Below are 21,128 nucleotides of genomic sequence, written 5' to 3'. Positions count from 1 at the left end.
ATTTTATTACCAGTTGTCATGACAATACTAAACTATGGTTAGTTTTGCATAAATATCTACAAAACATAAAAATGATGCATGCTATTTAATTTTTTAGACCATGGTCAATTTACAAATGATCATTTATGTTTTTTAAAGAAAAGGAATGTTCGCGGATAAGTATTCCTGTAAATAATGTGGAATCTTTTTTTCGACTATCAAATTTACATCGACATCAGCGATCGACACATATATCAAATTCCTTTCGTTGTCAAAAATGTAGAAAATGCTTTACGAGACAGGACATTTATTTACTTCAATATACAAAAAAGTTTAAACAAGACAAGTTTGAGCCCATTTGACAACAAATGCTAATTTATGCGGATGACATCCACACCGTGGCGCACCTTAATGATGTTCGTTATTTTAGTCTAGTATATATAGCATATACTAATAATGCAGCTATTATGATCTATTTTAAACGAAGATAAACACGTTCATAAATATACATACCTTTTTCTTTATATCGTTTTAATTTGATATAGCTTTATTTTCTTTGCACGTAGAGGAACAGGGTTGAATTATCCTAGGCTAAGTTCAGATACAAAGCTGAAACAGCTCTTGTCATGAATGCAGCGTATCTAGCAACATCCCAATTTTTAGAATTTGGTACATCGCATAAACAAGGACGGAGAGAGTAATGCAGGGTTGTGTTTATAAAACCAACTTGATATGCTAATTTTACCGTGTACATAAACTGTATATATAATGAGTTATAGCCTTTAGCTCTTTTTACATAGGACTAGATAGAGGAAATCTTTAAAAATCTCTTCTCAGAACCTTAATCGCCAGGAAAGCTAAAACTTGTGTGGAAGCATCCTCAGTTAATGTAAAATCAAAGTTGTGAAAATCACGACCCCTAGTGGGATGGTTTGGACTCAACAGGGGGTCGACATTTACAAATGAATGTATAGAGTAATTCTTCAAAGTTTTTCGAAACTAAACAGCCTGGCGATTCTTTAACATTGTTTGGACGTTAGCCCCTGGAGGCGATTCTTTTGCCTCAAAAGGGTTTCAGAATTTGATGTAGGTTTATACATGTATCCCATTCATAAACAATCGTTTACGGTCTTTTTTAAAACTGCAATGCTCATCAAGCTCATTTTATCATACCTATTGTTCTTCAGGTGAGCGATGTAGCCCAAGGGCCTCTTGTTTTTTTTCCCATATATTTTTACAGGACGACATATTGGTAGAGTAGTAAATCTGATACCACAGGGGCCAAGCCCGTTTTAACATTAATTTCAATGTAACCATAAATGAAGAAAGGGGTCGTTTTCTGCAGCCACATCAACTTCTGACCAGACCGGCCATTGTGATAAAAAATTTTAAACTCAATTCCATTGGTTAATATTCCTGATGGTCCGATCAGAATCAGTCTTTCTCGAAGACGTCAAAATGGCTGGCCCTGTCAGAAGTCAATGTGGCTGCAGAATAAAAGTTCAGTTTGGAGAGTATTTAAGGAATTTTATCGGAATTTAAGGATGTTAGTAGCGTGCATTTGATGTGAGATTTTAAAAGATTACTGCGAATGTTTCTCGACTTGTTGCAATACTGCTGTTGTCATATGTAAAATCTCATCGTGAGCCCTGGACCGGCAAATGTCCAAGTAAAAATAAACTGGCGACTTCGAGAGAATAATGACGTATATCTCCGCTATTTTAAGACCCATCAACTTGAAATTCGGCATGAGTACTACTTTTCTAAAAATAATACATGCATATTGCAAGTGTTGTAAAAAAATTGATTTATTAGGCTTTTGAAGCGAGCTGGTAGTTTTTTTTTTATCTGGGTCAGAGTTCGACCTCTTTCTTTATTTATGTTTACATTGAAATTAATGTTAAAACTGGCTTGGCCCCTGCGCCTAATACATTAATTTCTTAATCAATAACAGTCAATATGAATAAATGATATATGCATAAAACGGGGAAGTTAAATAGGGGGATGTGACCCCCTCTCCCAAGTTGTTTTTAATTAATGTGCCCTTTTATCTTATCTTATAAATGGACCTGATGTATTAAAATAAATTTTACAAAATGCAATGTATGTGTTATGTTTGGTCATTTTTACAATGAATCTTATAAACTCAAATCTAATTCCATGGTTTTAATTCTATGGAATGGCATCTTAGAAAAATAAATAGTAAATAAATAGTTGTTAAGGATAACGTTATACGCTATAAGATAAAAAAAAAAATGTAAAAATCACACTTTGCTTAATTTTCTAGTTAGGTCTGCCAACAGTGTAATATTTTAAATATTAATCAAACCAACAAGTTATTGTTATTGTAAATAGAAAATAGCTTTTATACTTAAAGTTCAACTGTAAAAGAAAAAAAAAGGAAAATGGGGTAGGGGGCATCAAAACAAAGAGGATATATAAACAAAAAAGATATTTCTATAAACATAAAATGAAAAGGACTGTGAACGATAGCATTGTCTACCCGCCTAACTAAAAGTCATTTTTTGAAAGTTATCTAATTAAAGGTTTTTCTTTAATAATAATGTAAACATTTATGTATATCTTTATTGGTCAAACAAAGAGAGATAACTTTGTACGTTAGGTTAAAATAGCTCATTTCATAGGAAAAAATAACGGAAAACGGAAATGTTTTTTAAAACACCCCCCCTCCCCTTGAAACAAAAATTCTTTTTGATGGATTTTAGTTATTGTAATATGGCATATTTTTACCAAAGGGTTTGTTGTTTCACGAGGGAGAATATATATGTCTACAGACCGCAATACATTCCAAAAAAGAATTTTGCATTGTAAATTTTCGAAAAATAATTAACAGGTATGAATTAAAATGAAATTTTGCTTAAATATATATCGTAAATATGTTATGATTAAGTTTTTATGCACATATTGGTCGCTAATTGATATTTTCCTCATTCATTGAGACCGGTTTTATGAAATTTTTTAAAGACCCCGCGTTAGCAAAACTTTTGTTTAAACATAAATAATATGATTACAAATTTTATTTTGATATAAGTTGATTAGGATTTGATTATACTTTTATAAGAAAACTTAGTTTTTGAATGTCTGACCGAAATTTCGAAATATTTGGATGTAAAATGTAGGCGGGAAACGGGCGTTAGCGTTCGCAGTTTTTTAAATTCTTTGACATCTTCGGACTTCAATTGCTGCGAGGGAATGATTAATTAAATAAATAATTAAATATTCTTAGCAAAAAGATTTGTTTTTAATCTAAATGCAAATGAACGAAAATGTGTCATAAAGACGACAAATTAATTAAAAATTAAAGTGAGCAAAACGTCTTCAAGTCTCAATTTATTTTATGAATTGTGTCTATGTACATTAGAAGGCATGTAGTTTAAACTCTTGCTCAAAATTCCTTATCAATAGATATATTGAAAACGAGTACCCACGCCACGCAAATGTCATTGTGTGTAAATGTACATTTTTTAAACAGATCTTTAAAGCCGATCATTAAAGTACAGGTGGTAAAAATTGTAAAGTCTTCCTGCATCAATGTTTTTTTTAGTTCGAAGGAATTAGCCAGCCACATGAACATTTCTTTAAGTTTTGTAAGTAAAGTACTACGTTTGTTCATTTTTAGGGTCTTACTTTTCCAACGGACGAACCTCTTAATAGTCTACGGTTACTTTTTTTTTCTTTTTTGGTTTTATTTTTAGGTCACCAGAGTAAACTTTTGTCCGTCGTGCATTAACAATTCTAAATTCTTAACTTCTTCCTTAAAAACTAGAAGGCTGATTGTTACTATTTTGGGTGTGAGGCATCTCTATGGTAAGAGAAATCTAAATTGTGAAATTCATAGCTCAACCACACCCGGGGCGCCATATTTGGGGCCAAATATGCAACAAGCCAAACCAAAAAGTCTTTTCTACTCCCACACATGTGAGGAAAAAACTTGTTGCACAGTTATGATATCCATGAAGCCTTCTACCAAATTAATGGCCCCTGGGTCAGGGGTTCTGGCTCTAGGGTGGGGCCAATATGGCAATATAGTAAAAATGTATTAAATCTAAGAAAATCTTCTTCTCTACTCCTATATATATATATATATATATATATATATATATATATATATATATATATATATATATATATATATATATATATCTGTTAAAAACTAAAGGCCTGGTTACCTATTTACGTATGTTTAAATATTGTCTTCTTTATTCTCAAAAATGACATCTGTATAAATAACTGACTTATAATTATGTTTATAAGGAAGTTTTCCCATGAGTATGGGTTTTGACTTAAGGGTAGGGCCAAAATGGATATATAGGTGTTAATGCATACAATGTTAAAAAATTATCTTCTTTACTCCAACACACCTGAAAGGAAAACTTAATTGATGATTTTGTAGACCAGATTAATTAATTAATTAATATTAATTAATTATTAAATAATTTGATGCATATATGAGACCCCTCGACAAGTTTGTGTATGGGTATATCCAGCGGGCATTTCAACGTTGAAACAACGTTGTTTCAACGTTAGGCATCAACGTTGAATCTACGCTGAAATAAGGTTGCATATGAAATTTGAAAATATAACGTTGTTTCAACGCCAGAAATCAACGTCGATTCAACGTAGAAAATGTGTTGGAATCTGGTTTAAAATATATAGATATAACAATGAAAATAAGTTAAAATCAAGTGATTTTTTGCAAAATGTTGTTTATAAACATATCATCTTTTATTCTGTTGTGCTGTTTTATGTGTTTTGACACTTTATTTTAAAAAATCCAAATGTATAAAATTTGCCTTTATTTAAATCTTGGTAGTATTTGAGTATATCCTTCGCTAAAAAAAACTTGTGTATAAAGTCCTCGTTAAAAAGGTGAACTTAGCATTTCATAATGTTTTAAGTACAGTCAGTTCAAGCATATCTTTTACAACATATACCATAGCATAGCATAACATTGAAATCTCATTGCATAGCATTGGTATCTCATACCATAGCCTATAATCTCATAGAATCTCATTCGTCATAGCATACCATAGCATAGCATACAACATGATTTTAACTCCGTTTTAAATGTTTTTATTTGGGAAAATAAATGCTCACATTGCTGATAATTGATGAATTTTTGCTTTTTATCATTTTACTTCCTTATGTGTGGAACTCTTCTGTGTATAGAGGCGTTTTTGTTCAAATCTTATAGCAACCATAGCATACTATAGCATAGCATTAAGCCCTTCATTTCAATTCCTCATAGCATAGCATACAAATCTCATAGCATTGATCTAAAATCTTATAGCATATCATTAAAATTGAATACCATAGCATAGCATTAAATTGTAAAAAATATGCATGAAATGACTGTAAAGCTGTAGGAATACGATCACAAAGACACCAAGTACACTCCGCCAAATGGCAGCCATGCTTGTTTTCCATGACATAAACCAAAGGATGTCAAAACAAAAACGTAGAGTCCACCATAGTCAGTTCATCATTTGCATTCTGCAGACTGTTTTAAAAAAAATAACTCCCTTTGGGACCTTTTGAATGAACTCGAGAAAAAGGGGCTGGCCCCTAAAATTAGGGGCCAAGACACTCGTAAAGTTTTTTACACATACCTTAAAAACGATCAAAATTTTGTAATGTATTATAGAAACAGTTATTAATCGTAACAATATCATTAAATCTTTAATGTGCTGCATATGAGAAAGCAATAAACTTTGTTAATCATTTTAAAGGATATTGACAATCGCATACATTATCTGAAAGGGATGGTTGAGGGTGGAATTCAGAAAATTCATTGATATTTTAATCGTATGGTTTAAGAATTGAACAGAAGACCTACTCGTTACTGGTAACGAGATCGTATCTAGTTATTACTTATTTACTTATTATTACTTATTATTTCCGTACTGTTTATTAAGGTCTTCCGTTTCCAGCGGAAGACCTTATTGTTTTCGTACTGTTTCTTCTTTTTTTTTTTCCAAATTTTGTGCACGCGATTTCTCAAAAACTGTTCGACCAATTTTAACCATTTTTTTTACAAATGTTTGGACATGATGTAAACATCATACGATTTTGTCATTTTTTTCATAGTCACTACTGTTACCGAATTATCGGCCATTTTCTAATTTTTAACCACCCATTTTGTGCAGCTATAAACTCGGAAACCATAAGAGATATGACTATGAAATTTTCAGGATAGGTAGTCTATAGTTTGAAGTTGTGTACTATTATTTTGTTTTACGCCAGTTGCGCCATTTTCTGGAGCTCACCGAGGCACGAAAATCGGGAACGAATTTTCATAAAAAATTTTCATACGTTTCGATCTGTATCTTTTTATTAGTTGACATTTTGTTAAGACATATATAACAAAAGTGATAGAAAATTAAAAGTTCTTTCAAACTCGATCAAGAAAAAGGGGCTGGCTTTTTTTTTTTGGGGGGGGGGGGGGGCAAGAGACTCGTAAAGTCTATTACAAATTACATAAAAACGATTAAGATTTCGTAATGCATTATAGAAGCAAAGTTGTTGATTGAAGCAATATATATCTGGAAAACTCATTGTCACACCCATTTATTACGTAATTAGGGATTTGTATACATTATCTGAAAGTGTGTGTGTGTGTGTGGGGAGGGGGTGTAATTCGGAAATTGTATCGATTATTCATGGTATGATTTAAAACAAAAATCGCAAGGAAGACCTACTCGTGACCTGTAACGAGATCGTATCTAGTTATTATTTTTTTCCCAAATTCTGTGCACGCTATTTCTCGAAAACTATCCAACTGATCTCGATAATTTTTTCACAGATGATTGGACATTATCTGAATTGTATATGTTTTTGAATTTTTTGTCGTTGTCACTTCCAGTCCGGATTTACCGTAGATTTTGTAATTTTTTACGACCAATTTTGTGCAGAGCTGATCTCAGAAACTATTAGAGATATGACTTTGAATTTTTAGGATAGGTAGACCATGGTTTGAAGTTGTGCACTATATAGTTGCTTTGCACCAGTGGCGCTATTCCTTAGAGCTCGCTTAGGAACGAAAATGGGGAACAGATTTGAAATCAATATTTTCATACGTTTTAATCAGTATCTTTTTATCGGTTGATATTTTGTTAAGACATATAGAGCAAAAGTTATAGAGAATCAAAAGTTCTATTCACCAAAATCAAGAAAAGGGGGCTGGCCCCTTTATTTGGAGATCAAGAGACTCGTAAAGTCTATTACGAATAACTTGAAAACGATAAATATTTTGTTATGCATTATAGAATCAAAGTTGTTGATCGGTACAATATCTGTTTGAAAAAGTCGTCGTCAGGCCCATGTTTGACGTAATTAGGAATTTGTATTCGTTCTTAAAATTTGAGGGGGAGGGGTGTTAATTTTTAAATTGTATCGATATTTCATGGTATCATTAAAAAAAACCGGACGGCGGACCAACTCGTCACAAATTTTGTGCACGCGATTTCTCGAAATCGAAAATATGACTATGACATTCTCATGATTAGTAGTCTAAAGTTTGAAGTTGCGCACTATTATGTTGTTTTACACAAGTAGCGCCATTTCTTGGAATACGTCTGGGCACGGAAATTGGGTAAGAACTTTCATTCAAAATGTTCATACGTTTTGATCTGTATTTTTTAATCAGTTGATAAAAATTGGGTACGAATTTTGTTCACAATGTTTTGTCTACAAGACTTCTCAGAGATGGGTCGATAGATTTTCTTGAAATTTGCAGGAGTGATATATCACAACTTTATCCTTAGGAATTTATTTCATTTTCCAAAGTTCATTTCCTATGGTCCGTTTCTTGTCCCACGTCAAAAATCTTGTGACATTGAGGTCTCAATAATGATTAAGACGTGGGCATTCCGACTTTGTAGGATTAACGACCTATAGTTGTAGATGTCTTCAAACTATTTTGTTTTGTTCGTCATAACTTCCGGTCGTCACCGGAAGGACTCTAAAAATTAAACTTTTTTTTGCATTAATTTTATTTCATATAGAAATGAAGTATAATTATTAATCCTTACATATGTCATCTATCCAATGTTAAATAAATAAAACAAAAAAATTACTTCCTGTGAGATATCTCAAATATCTCAGATAGCCTTTTTTTTTTACTTTTTTTAACTGTTTTATCGACAAGATGTCAGAAAGTAAAGCGGTCAATACAGCAAACTAAGAAAGATGATAAACCTTTGATAGAAAATGTGTTAAACCACTTTCATTTTGTCGACCGTCACTCCCGGTCCTCACCGGAAGGATTCAAACAAATCAAGCTGTTTGAAAGTTTAAGTATTTCTTTGACAATTCTAGTAAAATTGATAGGCAATAAAGTACAGTGGTCTTATATTCATGAAATACTAACTTATTTCACTGAGAATTTCCGTTTGTCCACTTCCTTGTCAATCGACAAACAAGAAATGACTCCACGATACCTCAAATACGGTGACGACTTTAACAACCAAACTTTGTTGGATAATTGGCTGAGGTATGTATCTGTGTTTACCTTATTTTGATTGATTCGTCGTCACTTCCGGTCGTCACTGTAAGCACTTAAAAGTTATTTTCCCTCTTATTTTGTATATTTTACATGGAATGAATATATCAGTTCACGATCTTATATATTTTAACTATACAATGTTAAATAAACAATCTTATTCTACTTCCGGTGAGTTATATCAAATATCTTAAGTAGCTATCCATTATATAAATTTGATATCCGCCAGATTTTAGTCACTGTAAATGATTGAGACATGAAACTGTTATGAATGATAGACAATTGATTGAAAATGTGTTCAACGGGTTTAATTTTGTCAACTGTCACTTCCGGTGCTCACCGGAAGGTTCAAACAATCCATGTTTTTAACTAGTCTAACAGATTTTCTTAGGTGTTTCATCTAGCATAATAAACAGTGATGTACACTAGGCAAATGTACAAGAACTACTAGCTTTTTTCCATTAATCACTTTCGTTCGTTCGTTTCCACTCTAAAGATAAAAAACTACTTTCCCAATGATCTCAGATTTGGTGGATAGTATCGATATTTCATTGTATCGTATAAAACTAATCGGACGGAAGACCTATTCGTTACTCGTAACGAGATCTAGTTATTATTTTTTTTCCCCACAAATTTTGTGCAGACGATTTCTCGAAAACTATTCGACTGATTTCCAACATTTTTTCACAGATGATTAGACTTGATATGAACTTAATACGTTTTTGATCATTTTCTTGTCGATACTTCCGGTACCGATTTATCAGCCATTTTGTTAATTTTTACGACCTACATGTATTTTGTGCACACTAAAACTTTGAAACTATCAGAGACATGAATATGAAATTTCAAGGATAGGTAGACCATAGTCTGACGTTGGGGCTATTGTTTTTGTTTTACGCCAGTGGCGCCATTCTTAGTAGCTCACTTTGGCTCGAAATCTGGGTACGAAATTTGTTCCTCAATTTTTGTCTAAAAGCTTTCTCAGAGATGGGTCGATAGATTTTCTTAAAATTCGCAGAAAAGATTGAATATAACTTTATCCTCAGGAATTTATGTAAATTTTTCCAAAGTTCATTTTCTGTCGTCCGTTTCCTGTCCCGCGTCAAAAATCTTGTGACATTGAGGTATCAATAATGATTAAGACGTGGGCATTCCGACTTTGTAGGATTAACGACCTACAGTTGTAGATGTCTTCAAACTATTTTGTTTTGTTCGTCATAACTTCCGGTCGTCACCGGAAGGACTCTAAAAATTAAACTTTTTTTTGCATTAATTTTATTTCATATTAAATTAAAGTATAAGTATTAATCCTTACATATGTCATCTATCCAATGTTAAATAAATAAAAAAAAATCTACTTCCGATAAGATATCTCGAATATCTCAGATAGCCTTTGATAAATAACTGTTTCGCCCACAAGATGTCAGAAAGTAAAGCGATCAATACAGCAGACTAAGAAAGATGATAAACATTTGATAGAAAATGCGTAAAACCACTTTCATTTTGTCGACCGTCACTTCCAGTCCTCACTGGAAGGGTTCAAACAAATCAAGCTGTTTGAAAGTTTAAGTATTTCTTTGACAATTTTAATAAAAATGATAAACAATGAAGTACAGTTGTATTATGTTCATGAAATACTAACTGTTATTTTCACTGAGAATTTCCATTTGTCCACTTCCTTGTCAAGAGACAAAAATGACTCCACGAGACCTCAAATACTGTGACGACTTGAACAACCAAACTGTTTTGGATGATAGCCTAACGTATGTATCTGTGTTTACCTTATTTTGATTGAATCGTCGTCCTTTCCGGTCGTCAACGGAAGCCCTAAAATAATGTTCCCCCTTTTTTGGTATATTTTACATCGAATGAATATATCAGTACACGATCTTATATATTTTAACTACACAATGTGAAATAAACAATCAAATTCTACTTCCGGTGAGTTATATCAAATATCTTAAGTAGCTATCAATTTTAAAAATTTGATATCCGAGATTTTAGTCACTGTAAGTGATTGAGACATGAAACTTTTGTGAAAAATAGACAATTGATTGAAGATGTGTTCAACGGGTTTAATTTTGTCAACTGTCACTTCCGGTGCTCACCGGAAGGGTTCAAACAATCCATGTTTTTAACAAGTCTAACAGATTTTCTTAGGTGTTTCATCTAGCATAATAAACAGTGATGTACACTAGGCAAATGTACAAGAACTACTAGCTTTTTTCCATTAACCACTTTCGTTCGTCCGTTTCCAGTCTCGAGAGAAAAAAAACTAGTTTTACAAGGATCTCAGATTTGGCAGAGAGTATCAATATCTCATTGTATCTTGTATCATATAAAACAAATCGGACGGAAGACCTATTCGTTACTCGTAACGAGATCATGTTATTATTTTTTTTCCACAAATTTTGTGCAGACGATTTCTCGAAAATTATTCGACGAATTTCCAAACTTTTTCCACAGATGATTAGACTTGATATGAACCTATTACATTTTCGACAATTTTCTTGTCGTTACTTCCGGTACCGATTTATCAGCCATTTTGTTCATTTTTACGACCGATTTTGTGCACACTAAAACTCTGAAACTATCAGAGACATGAATATGAAATTTCAAGGATAGGTAGACCATAGTCTAAAGTTGAGGCTATTCTTTTTGCTTTACGCCAGTGGCGCCATTCTTAGGAGCTCACTTTGGCTCGAAAATTGGGTAAGAATTTTGTTCCCCATTTTTTGTCTACAGGATTTCTCAGAGATGGGTCGATAGATTTTCTTGAAATTTGCAGAAAAGATAGAACAAAACTCTGTCCTCAGGAATTTTATTCATTTTTTCCAAAGTTCATTTTCTGTCGTCCGTTTCCTGTCCCGCGTCAAAAATCTTGTTACATTGAGGTCTCAATAATGATTGGAACTTGGGCATTCAGACTTTGTAGGATTAAAGATCTATAGTTGTAGATGTCTTGAAACTATTTTGTTTTGTTCTTTATAACTTCCGGTCGTCACCGGAGGCACTCTGAAAATTATTTCTTATTTTGCATTTATTTTATTTCACATAGAATTAAAGTATAAGTATTAATCCTTACATATGTCATCTATCCAATGTTAGATAAATAAAAAATTCTACTTCCGGGGAGATATCTCAAATATCTCAGATAGCCTTTTTTAAATACCTGTTTCACCCACAAGATGTCAGAAAGTCAAGCGAGCAATTCACCAGACTAAGAAAGATGATAAACATTTGATAGAAATGTGTTAAACCACTTCCATGTTGTCAATGTCTCACTGGAAGGGTTCAAACAAATCAAGCTGTTTGAAAGTTTAAGTATTTCTTTGACAATTTTAGTAAAATTGATAAACAGCAAAGTACAGTGGTCTTATGTCCATGAAATACTAACTTTTATTTTCACTGTGAATTCCATTTGTCCACTTCCTTGTCAAGCGACAAAAAAAATTACTCCGAGAGACCTCAAATACGGTGACGACTTGAACAACCAAACTTTGTTGGATAATAGCCTAAAGTTTGTATCTGTGTTTACCTTATTTTGATTGATTCGTCGTCATTTCCGGTCGTCACCGGAAGTACTTAAAAAAATTGTTTCCCCTTTTGGTATATTTTACATGGAATGAATATACTAGTACACGATCTTATATATTTTTACGATACAATGTTAAATAAGCAATCTAATTCTACTTCCGGTGAGTTATATCAAGTAGCTATCCATTTTATAAATTTGATATTCGAGATTTTAGTCACTGTAAGTGATTGAGACATGAAACTGTTATGAATGATAGACAATTGATGGAAGATGTGTTCAAAGGGTTTCATTTTGTCAACCGTCACTTCCGGTGCTCACCGAAAGGGTTCAAACAAAGCCATTTTGTACATTTTAACGACCTCTTTTATGCAGAGCTGATCTCAGAAACCATCAGAAATATGACTATTAAACTTTCAGGATACTTAATCTATAGCTTAAAGTCATGCACTTTTATGTTGCTTTACACCAGTGGCACAATTTCTTTCAGCTCGCCTAGGCACAAACATTGGGTACGAATTTTGATTCAAATTTTTAAAGCGTTGTAAGTTGTATCTTTTCATCAGTTGATATTTTGTTAAAACATATATAACAAAAGTGGTATATAATCAAAAGTTCTTTTCACCAAAATCAAGAAAAAGGGACTGGTCCCTTTTTTTAGGGGCCAAGACACTCGTAAACTCTAATACAAATAACTTAAAAACGATAAAAATGTTGTTATGCATTATTGAAGCAAAGTAGTTAATCGTTACAATATCTATCAGAAAAAAAATCATTGCCACGCCTATTTATTACGTAATTAGGGCTTTTTAGGGGCCAAAGTACTTAAAATTTGACGCAATATATCTAGAGATGGAGACATATTTTGTTAAACAATGTAGAAAAGAAAATATCTGTATTGATGATTCTAATCGATTCCACAAATCAAAACACCAATGTCTGTCCCCATTAAGAATCTAGAGAGCTGGCCCCTAAACTATTCAATCATTTGTATCTAAAAAATGAATTAGATAGGTGTAAAAACAAAAATTGTTAGTGTTCGTGGGATCTCTCGAATGAACTCAAGAAAAAAGTGCTGGCCCCTTAAATTAGGGGGCAAGATACTCGTAAAATCTTTTACACATACCTTAAAAACGATCAAGATTTTGTAATGCATTATAGAAACAAAGTTATTGATTTTAACAATATCAGTTTGTAAAACTCATTGCCACATCGATTGATGAGGTAATTAGTGATTTTAGTGTTCTATGTGTAAAAGCAAAATACTTTGTTAAGCATTTTAAATGATACTGACAATCATATATATATTATCTGAAAGGGAGTGGTTGAGGGGGAATTCTGAAATGTCATTGATATTTAAATCGTATCGTTTAAAACTTGAAAGGAAGACCAACTCGTTACTCGTAACGAGATCGTACATGTATCTAGTTTAAAATTCTTTTTTCTCCAGAACCAATTGGTCAGAAAAGCTTTAACTTGCGTGGAGGCATCCTTAGGTAATGTAGGTTGAAGTTTACATTGAGGGTTGGTCGAAAGGACTATATATGATAAGGGCCTAAAATGGCCCCCTAAAATGAACATCATTATTTTACTATCATTCTTTGTTTTCTTAGTACAGATATGTATGTGATGTGTTTACATAATATTCATTTTGGTTCAAGTGCCCACAATTTAGAACAATGACATTGTAAAGACAATCTTTTCCCGCCATTTTTGCATTTTTAGCGTAAAACAGCTTGTTTTCAAGCAGTTTTTCCTTCCGAAAACATAAAGCGCATTCTTGAACAAATAAAATATTTTAATCAGAGATGTATCTAGCCAAGACTAATAAGTGACAAAAAAATTTTCCTTGTTCAAGCATGCGCTCTATATTTCCCATTCGTAAATAGATAAGAAAAATGTCAATTTTTGGCTGATTTTGATTGAATTATAGAAATGGCGTCACTCCTGACGTCAGATACTGCCAGTGAGTGCAAATTAATCAAATAAATAGATGAAAAATATATGTTATATCAACTCTTCTAAAAAATTAGTTAACATTTCATTGTACCCGAAACACTTAAAAAATGGCGAATTAAGGGGGCCAAATTTAACTCTTATCATATCTAGTTCTTTTACAGAGGAATATATAGATAAAACTATTTTAAAAACTTCTTCTCAAAAACTATTCGCCCAGAACTTATATGGAAGCATCCTCAGGTAGTGTAGATTCAGGTTTGTTCAAAACATGATCCCCGAGGGTACGGTGGGGCCACAAATGGGGTTGAGTTTTTACATAGGTAAGTGTAGAAAAAGAATTTAAAAATCTTCTTCTCAAGAACGAATAAGCCAGGAAAACTGTAACTTGTATGGAAGTATTCTCACGTAGTGTAGTTTCCAGTTGTTTAAATCATAATCCTCAGGAGTACAGTGGTGCCACAATGGGGGATGATTTTTATATACATGTAGGAATAGATGAATATAGAGAAAAGTTTCAAAAAATCTTTTACTCAGGAACCAATTGGCAAAAAAAAAGCTATAACTTGTGTGGAAGCATCCTCAGATAGTGTGATCATAGTTGGTCAAGGCATTACCCCTGGGGGTAGGGTGGTCCCACAAGTGGGGGGAGGGTGCACATTTTTACATAGGAATGTAAATAGAAATATCTTCTTTTCGAAAAAAAGTTAAGGCAAAAAGTGTAACTTTAATTGAATCATCTTCTGGTAGTTTAATAAAAGGAGAAATATCTTTAAACATTATATAAAAAGGGATGAATATTATTGGGGAGGGGGGGGGGTTATTGACATTTGGTAATTCTCAGTTCTTTAGAATGCCAATATGCAATATAACTATGAAATCATATAGTTACAACATAAAAACAACTGTAGAAGATTTTAAAAATCTTTTAAAATAGGATCAATTTTATTATATGTCTTGTCTTTATTATGTGATCGATGTGGCCCATGGGCCTCTTGTTGTGTCCCAATGGCGTTTTAAGGGGATTAAGCGTTTTGAAAATTAAGGACCACACCTTTTTACAACGGGAGATAATTGGGAATTATTTAAAAATAAATGAAGAATTTTTTTCTAAAATATTCTCAAGAACCATTCACCAGGAAAGCATCCTCAGGTAGTGAAGATTCAAAGCTCTGAAAGTCTTGACCCCCAGGTGTAGGGTGGGGCCACAATTGGGGGGGGGGGGCAAAATGTTACATGAGAATATATGGAGTTTATCTTTATAAATCTTCTTCTCAAGAACAATATGGCGCGAAAAGCTGAAACTTGTGTGAAAGCATTCTCAGATAGTGTATATTTAAAATTGTAAAATTCAGTCATGACCCCGAGGGTAGGACTGGGCCACAATGGTGGTCGAGTTTTTACATAAGAATAAAAAGAGATGATGTAAATCTTTAAAAATCTTCTCAAGAACCATTTGGCCAGGAAAGCTAACATTGAGGTTGAAGCACTTTAATTAAGTGCAGATTTTTCAATGGTATATTGAACCGACGTAAACAAAAACATGACACGAGCCTTGTTTACATGATAAAGAATTGTAAGCCTTGTATCTGTCTCAAAACCCTACGCCTGACTCTCAAATTTCACATGATCATTAGATAATTAACACTGTAAAATTGAATCTGACTAAAAGCGTGATTATGCCCATTTAATTAGTTATCTGTTCCATTACAAATACAATTATATTTATTCTAAATACCTAATAAATCATCTAAAAATCGTTGTCATCGGGAACACCAACTACATGTGTTTACATCAAATAAAGCGTCTGCATGTTGAGCGCTTTATTTGCAGATTCACGACCATACAACAGATGCGTAATGAAAATTCTTCCTATATTCATGTTGTTACATATATGAGGGATTCGTGGTTATATTTTTTTGTCACGAAATATTAAATCAACCGTATTTTCTTGCTGAAACCCCTGTTTTTGGTATAATATATTATATTTCCCATATATCAATGCTTCATATTTCATTATCACTTCATTAGCATAATAAAGCCATGGTTAGCGCGAACTGTGTGAACAATTTTAACCGTTTTTAATGGAGTCACTTTTTACTAGATAAACTGTATTATACTAGAATTTGCTAAAACATGGCAATGAAAACATAAGCCGGCATCCTTAAACAAAATAAGGACCTTTTCTCATGGCCGCCATCTATTATATTCGTGAAAATATCACAGGTACTTGAGGACAGGATCGAACCCCCCCCCCCTCCCCCCCAGTACATAGACCCCCGGGACTTTATTTTTTTTATTATTAAATTATCATCTTATGACATATTTCTAATCTAATTCATACATTCATTGCCCAAAATTACCGGAAACAAATATTTTTAAAATATCAGACCCTCAACATATATAATACAAGAAGGTTGCTAACTTCGTCTGCCAGCCGAGAGGCACTGCCGATGAATATTTGTTGAAATGTACTATCAAACTACATCTACCAGTAAAAACGGTGACCTCATGTCGTAGCCTGATAATTCCCTTCACTGAATATCTGCATGTCATGCCTGTGTAAATACATTTTAAGGTAAAGAGGACAATTTTTCCCGACTAGTTGCAAGTTTTAAACCGATCCATTTAAAATCAACGGAAGTGAGGTTTTCTCTCGCAAGGAAGATAACTCCGAGAGATTAACGAAATTGCATGGCAAACTCGAAAAAAGAACAATCCATAAGAAGTATGAATTCTAATCAAGCCGCGAAGAACTGAAACTTTTTTTTATTTTTTTGTGGTACTGGACAATCTAAAAGAAAGCACTCATACTGAGTGAATTACAATGGAAGATATAAAAGAGAAAATTAAAAAAAATAATGTTACGAGTTCTCTTCCTTGCGATAAACCTTTACTTCCGTTGGTTCTAGATGGACCAAGTTAGCAACCTTTTTGTTATATATGTTCAGAGGGTCTCATTTTTTAAAAACAGTCTTCATGACAAATTTTTTTCAGCACATGCCCTTCGGGAATGTAGACCCATCATTTAACCCAGCCCATTCAAATTTGTACCTGCCAAACTCGAAATTCTTATATTTACCATTACATGTATGATGCAACCAAAATGAAATAAATGAATAAATAAATAGATGTTTTAAATCAATTTTATTGTATTAGGGACAATGATTCAAATTCTTTCTGGACAGCCCCTCTCAATTTCAAGCTCTGTCATCTCCATGGGCGAGTTCGATCATTAACTAGAGTTAAACCACGGTAGTAAGGAAAATTAACTGTGTTCAAACGCACATTGGTCTATGTCTGGTTAAGAAAAATTAGTAGATGTTAATTGCTACTTATAATTTTACTGTTCATGAAAAAGGACGGACAATACCTTGTAAACACATTAAATCATATGTGTGCGCGCTAAAATTTAACACATTGCATGCTGTGCTAATTAAAAAAAAAGCAATTTTTGAAGGTTTTGCTTTCTGCCGCCATTTTTAAACTACCTGACCAAAGACAAACCAGAGACTCTCCGTTGGTTGGACCACCGTTTCATTTTAGTCCGACTAAAGTGAGTTCGATCTCAATTTAGTCTAACTACGGCGACCGTGGTTTGTAATCGAACTTGCTCCATATCGCTTTATTCACTTTCTGTAATTTAGCAAACGTATTTATACAAAAGGTTTAACTAAACACTTCAATGATTACGATTGTCGTTTATTTGACAAGTTGTACCGAGAATGTAGACTGCACAAAGCAAGTTACGCGAATACCTTGGGTACGATGGAAGAAATGGCAAGTAAACACATAGTACATTGACAGAAAATTTACACATGCCCTCCGGGCATGTAATTTGGCAAATTTTACATGCCCGCCTGCAAATTTACTTGGCCCCGGGCATCGGACTCCCGGGTTATTTCGAAGACTGTAAAAATGTTTGTTTTATGTTATTTTTGGGCAATGGATGAATAATTAGATTAGAAATATGCCATTAAAGGATAATTTAATAAAAAAAAAATAGAGTCCTGGGGGTCTATATATTGGGGCGGGGGAGGGGGGTCGATCCTGTCCCTAGGCACGTGTGAAAATATATATATTGGACCAGTTCCGATTAGACCCAACCTGACACCAAAATAAACCCCAACTATGCCCCGGGTTTACTTGGGATTTATTGCTGGTCTGAAAATATGTGTTTACTTGTGGTTTACTTTAGGAATACGAAATCATTCGTCAAGCCTTATAAGGTGATAATTTTGGTCGATTAAATCAAATTTTAAAGCTCGAACGGCTTGAAAATAGATTTGATCACGCCCCACCGAACTTATCACCTCATTATATTGAAAGAATGATTCTTTATTACTTAAAATTATATACTTTTAAGCCATCGACGATTAAATATTTTGCATTTAATAAGCAAAGCCCGCTGGCGCCTCAATTTGGCGTCATTTTAAGTTATGGGTTATATAGTACAAAATCTGTACGTAGTGTTATCATAGGCAAAGACACTGTATAATGTAAATATTTTTGGTTTACTCAGGCTTTAATCAGAATTTGCTTTTGGGGTCAGCTGTACCCACTGATGTGACGCAGACCAGTGTTTTATCTTACCATCTTACTGCCTGTAATTCCTGCGCCATGTATATTCTAAATACACATGTAGTCTGTTTCATGGGTCTACTTCTGATCGGGGTTTACTCACTGGGTTTAATTTGGGTTTACTTGGGGTTTACTCTGGACATGCTCTATTACAACAGAGACCCCGAAAGTAAACCCAGGGTTTAGTTGGGGTTTACTTTCTGTTAGGTTGGGCCTGATCGGTATCTCTTAATCGAATTGTTCAATTAAAGAATGTATTGCTTATTTTTTTTTTGTAGGTTCATATATATATTGACAGAAGATGTCTTTATCAAAATATGTATCGACCCGAGAGACCACGAATTTCGCCCGCTTAGCCATGATTATATTTGGTCCTTGCACTGATGTGCTGCGTGATGTACTAATGAAAGAGATAAAGCCCGCAGACTTGCCCAATGAAGTAAAATTATTTATTTCCAAATACCCTAAAAACAAGAAACCACCTTTCAACAAACAACAAAAGCAGCAGCTACTTGAACCTTGTGATTATTCAACATTTGACATCACATTGTTATACGCGCTATTACGTAATGTATCTACAATCCCATCGCATTCTACAGGATGGGGAAATGAACCAAGTCCAGAAGATAACAGTGTATCAGCAAACATTGAACGCCTTCGTGAAATAAGAAACAAATACTACGGCCATGCAGCGAATTGCTCTCTTTCAGACGATGATTTTGAACAAATATACACAAAAATTCATCAAATAGTGCAGCAACTTGAGGTTTACCTAGGAACCTCAACAATTCATCAAAATGAACTGTCCAATCTTAAAGGGTGTTCATTGGACCCATATATTGAAAAAATATACATCGACAGATTGCTGGCAGTTGACAAACTCGAAACAACGAATCGTGATTTACAAGGTTTGTAAAATGCATGTAATGAACATATCATAAACTTGGACAACATTAACGCACTTTGAATTTTTTTTTCGAAGTGTAGACCAATATATTTTTTTTTATATCATGACACTTATCGCACTCTGAAAAAATATTTATTTTAAACATTTAAATTCATTATTGTGTTTCTATATAAAATATTTATTGATGTTTCGTTTTCATTGAACCGATACAGCGATCCATTCTTTCAGCAAGGGAGATAATAGCATTAGATGGTATTGAAAAGGACGTTTCTCATGCGCTGATCTATATAATGGATGAGCTTTATTAGAGATCAGACACAAATGTATAGTTTTATGGAACAATTCTTTGAAGGGGATTATCGCACCTGCGTGGCCATTGAATAGAAAAACAAAAAAGATTCAATAGGGCACAGATACAGTTCATATTTCTTCCCTTTTCCAACTCTTTGGGTTATAAAGCGATTGTTCAAATGAATTTAAAACCACATAAAAATATAAACAAAGAATTTTAGATTCGTTTTTTTTCTTCTTAAGCAAGCTAGGAATGTATTAATAAACGTTAAAAACGTTGTTTAAACCAAGTTCATGAAGTCTTAATATAAGGTCGCTAGCTCTTGAATTTAATTCAGTCGTTATCTAAATATCAGTTTTTATGTTGAGTAAAGAAGATCTTTTAGAATCAAATTATGAAAACAAAATTATAAAATGGCTACTTACAATAATTTATTCATCTTTGAAATCTTATTTGTTTTTTCAAAAAAGGTATTTTTATACACAACAAAAATAATTAACGAAGAAGGATATGCTTATTGACATTTATATGTCCATGTTGAAATTTAAAGGCATTTGATTTAGATTTACCGCTTTAAAAAAATCGCATGCCTATACTTAAATACTTAGTCATGTGTCACATTATCTTCAAAGTAGGTAAATGGCAAATATCCATTCCTAAGGAATAAGGAATAATTTTACCACCAATTTTATCTGAAAGTAAAAAAATGACATTTTTTTCAAAGTGCGTTTATATCGTCAATATTTACGCATTTTGATTTTTCTTATTTTTTTAGTGCGTTAAGATTGTCCTAGATTTAATTCACTTTGAATTTTTTTTTCAAAGTGCGTTGTAACATAACGTTATTTACCCTTATTCAAACATAATTGTGACGTCAGAGTTCACGTCTGTTTTGTTTTGCCTTGCTCTTTAAAACCTGTCCTGATTATTAGAACTACGCATTTTTTAACCTTATAATCACCTCGTTCTCGCAGTTAAACATTTCATCTGGTTTTCAAAAGTTTTACTTTGAATTTTGCAATAATATGAGAACCCTATTTCAAATGTTTGGAATAGCATTGCGGTTCGATATTTACTGTCGCCGAAAAGTTCTGACAGATCAATATGCAAGAAAACCATTGTGACGTCACTCGAATGTATTGTTAAAGGGCGATAACTTATGTAATGGAATGTATATATCCGTGTACGTTTTGTTAGCAGTATATATTAAACATAGTTAGGAATTGTTTTTATTTTCAAATGTACAAAACTAGACCGTTTTAAAAGCATTACAATTTCGATAATCTGTTCTGTTGTTTTGATGTTGGATTTTTTTCAATATCGCATGGAATATGTTGGTTAATATTTTGGTAAATCT

General features: G+C 33.1%; 1 long non-coding RNA gene across 1 annotated transcript in view; it reads left to right on the top strand.

Moving 5' to 3' along the window:
- LOC117687039 (uncharacterized) overlaps nucleotides 1-21,128 on the top strand; it is a 43,691-nt gene that overhangs the window by 6,671 nt on the left and 15,892 nt on the right. Inside the window, exon 3 of the long non-coding RNA XR_010707753.1 lies at nucleotides 18,851-19,480. This is a non-coding gene — a long non-coding RNA (uncharacterized lncRNA). The remainder of the gene's footprint in view (nucleotides 1-18,850; nucleotides 19,481-21,128) is intronic.

This window comes from Magallana gigas, chromosome 1 (assembly GCF_963853765.1).
Source record: "Magallana gigas chromosome 1, xbMagGiga1.1, whole genome shotgun sequence".
NCBI lineage: Eukaryota > Metazoa > Mollusca > Bivalvia > Ostreida > Ostreidae > Magallana > Magallana gigas.
Note: the sequence above shows the minus strand (reverse complement) of the source record. Positions and strands in the feature narration are given on the sequence as shown.